Raw genomic sequence first — 6537 nt, 5'->3', positions numbered from 1 at the left:
TGCCTCAGCCTCCCAAGTAGCTGGGACTATGGGTGCCCACCAACACGCCCAGCTAATTTTTGTATTTTTAGGAGAGACAGGATTTCACCATGTTGGCCAGGATGGTCTCGATCTCTTGACCTTGTGATCTGCCTGCCTTGGCCTCCCAAAGCGCTGGGATTACAGGCATGAGCCACCGTGCTGCCTCTCTTTGTCTTTTTAAACTTCTTTTGCTCTAAAGTTCTTTTTGTTTTATATAAGAATAGCTACTCCTGCTTGCTTTTGGTGTCCATTTGCATGGAATATCTTTTTCGTCCCCTTATCTTAAGTTCATGTGAGTCTTTATGTGTTATGTGAGTCTCCTGAAGGCAGTAGAAATTTGGTTGGTGAATTCTTATCCACTCTGCCATTCTGTATCTTTTAAGTGGAGCATTTAGGCCATTTACAGTCAATGTTAGTGTTGAGATGTGAGGCACTATTCTATTAATTGTGCTATTTGTTGCCTGAATATCTTGTGTGTGTGTGTGTGTGTGTTTATTGTGTTATTGTTATTTAGGTCCTGTGAGATTTATGCTTTAAGGAGGTTCTATTTTGGTGCATTTTGAGGATTTGTTTCAAGGTTTAGAGCTCCTTTTTGCACTTCTTGTAGTGCTGGCTTGGTAGTGGCAAATTCTCAGCATGTGTCTGGAAAAGACTGAATCTTTCCTTAATTTATGAAGCTTAGTTTTGCTGGATAAAATATTCTTGGCTGATAATCGTTTAGGGAGGCTAAAAATAGGACCCCAATCCCTTCTAGCTTGTAGGGTTTCTGCTGAGAAATCTGCTGTTAATCTGATAGGTTTTCCCTTATAGGTTACCTGATGCTTTTGCCTCACAGTTTTTAAGATTCTTTCCTTTGTCTTGACTTTAGATAACCTGATGACTATGTGCCTAGGTAATGATCTTTTTGTGATGAATTTCCCAGGTGTTGAGATTCTTGTATTTGAATGTCTAGATTTATAGCAAGACTGGGGAAGTTTCCCTCTATTATTCCCTCAAATATGTTTTCCAAACTTTTAGATTTCTCTTATTCCTCAGGAACCCCAATTATTCTTGGGTTTGGACATATAACTTAGTCCCAAACTTCTTGGTGGCTTTGTTCATTTTTTAAATTATTTTTTCTTTGTCTTTGACGGATTGGGTTAATTTGAAAGTCTTGTCTTCGAGCTCTGCAGTTCTTTCTTCTGCTCGTTCAATTCTATTGCTGAGACTTTCCAGTGCATTTTGCATTTCTCTAAGTGTGTCCTTGATTTCCAGAAGTCATTATTATTTTTTATTTATGCTATGTATTTCACTAGAGACTTTTCCTTTCATATCCTGTATCATGTTTTTTATTTCTTTAAGTTGGACTTCACCTTTTTCTGGTGTCTCCCTGATTAGCTTAGTAATCAACCTTCTGAATTCTTTTTCTGGCAATTCAGAGGTTTCATCTTGGTTTGGATCCACTACTTGTGAGCTGGTGTGATCTTTTGGGGGTGTTAAAGAACCTTGTTTCATCATATTACCAGGATTGTTTTTCTGGTTCCTTCTCATTTGGGTAGACTGTGTCAGAGGGAAGATCTAGAACTCAAGGGCTGCTGTTCAGATTCTTTTGTCCCATGGGGTGCTCACTTGATGTAGTGTTCTCCCTCTTCCTCTAGGAATAGGGCTTCCTGAAAGCCGAACTGCAGTGATTGTTTTTGCTCTTCTGGGTCTAGCCACCCAGGGGAGCTACCAGGCTCCAGGCTAGTATTGGGCAATGTTTGCAGAGAGTCCTGGGATGTGATCTGTCTTCAGGTCTTTCAGCCGTGGATAACAGCACCTGCTCCAGTTGGAGGTAGCAGGGGAGTGAAGTGGGCTCTGTGAGGGTCCTTGGTTGTATTTTGGTTTAGTGTGCTGGTTTGTGTTCGTTGGCCTCTAGCCAGGAGGTGGCGCTTTCAAGAGCACATCAGCTGTAGTATTATAGGGAGAATGCAAACTTGCCCTGGGGAAACCCGGTTTTCAGGTTTCTCAGGCAGTGGGCAGGGCCAGAGAGCTCCCAAGAGATTATAACTTCTGTCTTCGGCTACCAAGGCAAGTAGAGAAAGACCCCCAGGTCGGGGCAGGGTTGGACATGTCTGAACTCAGACTCTCCTTGGGCGGGGCTTGCTGCAGCTGCTGTAAGGAATAGGAGTGTGGTTCCCAGGCCAATGGAGTTATGTTCCCAGGGGGATTATGGCTGCCTATGCTGAGTCATACAGGTCATCAGGGAAGTGGTGGAAAGCCTGCAGTCACAGGCTTCACCCCGCTTCCACACAGCCCACAGTCCTAAAGGCTGGTCTCACTCTCATCATGCCTTGCCAACAGCACTGAGTCTATTTCCAGGCAGCTGGAGACCAGGGCTGAGAACTTGCCCCAGACCACGAGCCTTCCCATTGAGAAAGAAAGCAGACTCACAGTTTTTTGGTGTCTCAGGGAGCCTGTAGCAGTGATCCAGTTCCTTCACAAGGGGGTCTGTGGATTGTCTCAGCTTTCCTGGTATGTTCCTGCCATAGTTCTTGGAGCAAAAGTTCATGATGTTAGCTTCTACACAATGCTCCGTCTGAGTGGGAGCTGTAATCTAGTCCTGCCTCCTATCCATTATCTTTTTGTTTTTGTTTTTGTTTTTTTGAGACAGAGTGTTGCTCTTGTTGCCCAGGCTGGAGTGCAACGGTGTAATCTTGGCTCACTGCAACCTCTGCCTCCTGGGTTCAAGTGATTCTCCTGCCTCAGCCTCCCGAGTAGCTGGGATTATAGGCATGCACCACCACACCAAGCTAATTTTGTATTTTTAGTAAGGACTGGGTTTCAGCATGTTGGTCAGGCTGGTCTCGAACTCCTGTCCTCAGGTGATCCACCCGCCTTGGCCTCCCAAAGTGCTGGGATTACAGGCGTTGAGCCATGGTGCCCGGCCCCTATCTGTCATCTTAATCCTTTGAAGATTAAGCACTTTTTTATGCTATAATTTCTTCAAATATCATTTGTCCATTCTTTCACCCATTCATCCAATCACTCATTCCTTCAACAACATTGTGCATCTACCATGGGCCAGGTGCTGTGCTAAACACATGAAGTCTTTGCCTTTATGGAATTTACAGTCTAATAAGGGAGTGAGACAGTAAATGGACTACTAAGAGAATATGAATTCAGGAAAGTTCCATAACGGTCAGGGTGCTACAATGGAAAGTCTCAGGGAGAGGAACTTAGGGTGAACAGAGAACCTGATGGAAGAGGAAGCATGTGAGACTTGGTGAGCAGGACCTGGGCGCAGGAAGGCACAGGAAAGAACATCTGCCAAAGCCCTACAGCATGAAAGAGCATGGTGTGTGAGCTGTCCCAAGAAAGGCCATTTGTCTGACACACTGGGAGCTAGAGGAGCGGCCTGAGACCATGTTAGAGTCACCATAGTTTGAGTTTTTAAAAGATGCTGCTGGTGGCTTCTTAGAGAATAACTGAAGAGGGGTAAGAATGGAGGTAGGAGCCTCTAAAAGCTCTTGTGGTTGTCCAGGCAAGAGATTCTGGTGGCTTAGACCACAGTAGTGGAAGTGGAGATGGGAAGAAATGGTTGTATTTGAGCTTGTATTTGTATCTTGGAAGAATTCATAATACTAGCTGATGGACTGGAGATGAAGAGTGAGGGAGAAGATGGAAATTAGGGAAATGCCCGGATTTATGAGTTGAGCTACTGGCACTGAGAAGAACTTGAAGAGGGAGAGGGAGCTAGTTAAGTGGGATATAAAAGTTACTGTTCAAGGCATGTTTAAGAAGACATCTGTGAGAAAGTCAAGAGGGGAGTTCGCTACAGGAGTCTGGAGGTAGAGAGCAGTGCTGGGATGTAAATGTGATGATGTATGTATGTATGTATTTTGAAACAGGGTCTCACTCTGTCACCCAGGCTGGAGTGCAGTGGCCCAATCACGGCTCACTGCAGCCTCAACCTCCTGGACTCACACAATCCTCCCACCTCAGTCTCCTGAGCAGCTGGCATTACAGGCACATGCCACCACACCCAGCTCGTTTTTCTGGTTTTTTGTTTTGTACAGATGTGGTCTCACTATGTTGCCCAGACTTGTCTTTCAAGTCCTGGGCTCATGTGAACCTCTGGCCTTGGCCTCCAAAGTGCTGGGATTACAGGCATGAGCCACTGCACCCGGCCAAATGTGATGGTATTTAGAATCATGGAAAGAAATCGCCACAAATCCAAAAACCAATCCCAAGAAACACACAGCAGTGGAGCAGTTGCCCAAGAAGACGAAAAAGAATGACCTGAGAGGTAGTGGAAAAGCAGAGACATGAACAGAAGTCAGTTCAAGGCGGAATGGTCAACTGGGTCATGTTTTGGAGAAGTCAAATAAGGTGAAGACAGAAAGATCTCCACTAGTTCTGGCAATATGAACATAAAGGGTGGCATGAGTAAGAGAACTGTGGCTTAAGTGGTGGCAGCCGAGTGAGATTAGAGTGAAGAATGAATGAACCACTCATAAAGTTCTTAAGAATACTAGGACTAGAAGGAAACTTCCTGACCTTGATAAAGTATTATCTATCAGAAACCTACTGTAAGCATCAACTTAGTGAGTAACGAATATGAGCATTAACCACATTTTATTTCCTCCAGTACTGTGCCAGTGGTCTCAGCCCAAGGCAAAAAGGCAATAAAAATAAATGAGATACTATCTGCGTGATTCAAATTAATAAAAGGGCTCTGCAAGCTGGCTAGATATATAATATCCAAAAGCTATTCATTAGCAATAACCAAATGTAAAAGAAAATAGGAGAAAGGTCTCAATCGAATAACAAAGCTACCCAAGAGCTTTATGGGGAAAAGCGATAAACCTTAAGGCCTGTGCCAGGAGATGCCCTGGGAAGGGGCTTGCTTCAGCCATTTAATTGGTGACAATTCCTCCTTCATCTGGAAATTCATAGGCTTGATAAACGATCACTAATGTTTCTAGAAAATGGTAACATGTGGCCTCAGTCATTTCATCCCACAGAGAAAGTTTATTATAAGTTACAACAAAAGAAGAAAATGTAAAAAAATGTTCTGCAAAACATTGTTTTTTTATGAGAAATTACACAGAGTTTTATTTTTTAATATTTTTATGACACTAGAGGAAGCCTGCTTCTCGGTAAGGATCCCAAACAAGAAAAAGTTGGACTTGCCTGTTGCCACTAGTCCATTGCCCCAAAACATGGGTGGGCCGCTTGTCATCTGCCTCTCTATGACAGAAAGGGGGATGTATGTGCCACTCCAACTTTTTAATCAAATGAAGGAAACCATATGAGCAAAGAGTTGAAGAAACAGTGTAGGTACTTATGATACTATTATTTAACATTATCTAGTATTATTTAACATCTATTATTCAGTGAGCCGTGATTGTGCCACTGCAATTCAGCCTGGGTGACACAGCAAGATGCTATCTCAAAAAAAAAAAGAAAAGAATAGAAAAAAATTTTCCCTAATAAATGTATAACCCATAAATTCAATTTGATCTCAATTAAAATTTCCAATGGCTCTTTCATGAAGTTAACAAGAATAAGGCCTTGCCCTACTAGATATCCAGTCTTAGACAGACAAAGCAATGGATGTGTTGGGGCATTTTAAAGGGAGAAAATAAAGGATGAAAAGTGGCCTTAAGCTGAGAAGAAAGGAAGTAAGGTTTATACATACAGCAGAATATTATTCAGCCTTTAAAAAGAAGGAAATTCTGACACATGCTACAACATAAGGTGGATGAATCTTGAGAACATTATATAAAGTAAAATAAGCCAGTCACAAAAGGACAAATACTTATAATTTCAGTTATAAGGTACCTAGAGTCATCAAATTGATAGAGACAAAATACACTGGTGGTTGTCAGGGGATGGGGGAATGAGGAGTTATCGTTTCCATGCGTGATGACTGAAAAAGTTCTGTAGATAAAAAGTAGTGATGTTTGTACAAAAATGTGAATGTACTTCATGCCAGTAAATTGTACGCTAAAAAAGGGTTAAGATGGTAAAGTTTATGTAATGTGTATTTTATCACAATTTAACATTTTGAAAAATATCGTCTCTTTGGTCCGTAAGTCCAGTCTCTTTGGTCCGTAAGTCCAAAATGACAAAAGAAAAGAAGGAACAACGGTTGTGCCAAAAAGGGCCGCGGCCATGTGCAGCCTATTCGCTGCACTAACTGTGTCCGACGCATGCCCAAGGACAAGGCCATTAAGAAATTCGTCATTCGAAACACAGTGGAGGCCGCAGCGGTCAGGGACATTTCTGAAGCGAGCGTCTTTGATGCCTATGTGCTTCCCAAGCTGTATGTGAAGCTACATTACTGTGTGAGTTGTGCAATTCACAGCAAAGTAGTCAGGAATCGATCTCGTGAAGCCCGCAAGGACCGAACACCCCCTCCCCGATTTAGACCTGCGGGTGCTGCCCCACGTCCCCCACCAAAGCCCATGTAAGGAGCTGAGTCCTTAAGACTGAGACAGACTATTCTCTGGAGAAAAATAAAATGGAAATTGTACTTAAAAAAAAAAAAAA

This window comes from Rhinopithecus bieti, unplaced genomic scaffold (genome assembly GCF_001698545.2).
Source record: "Rhinopithecus bieti isolate Rb0 unplaced genomic scaffold, ASM169854v2 scaffold_18295, whole genome shotgun sequence".
Lineage (NCBI taxonomy): Eukaryota > Metazoa > Chordata > Mammalia > Primates > Cercopithecidae > Rhinopithecus > Rhinopithecus bieti.
Note: the sequence above shows the minus strand (reverse complement) of the source record.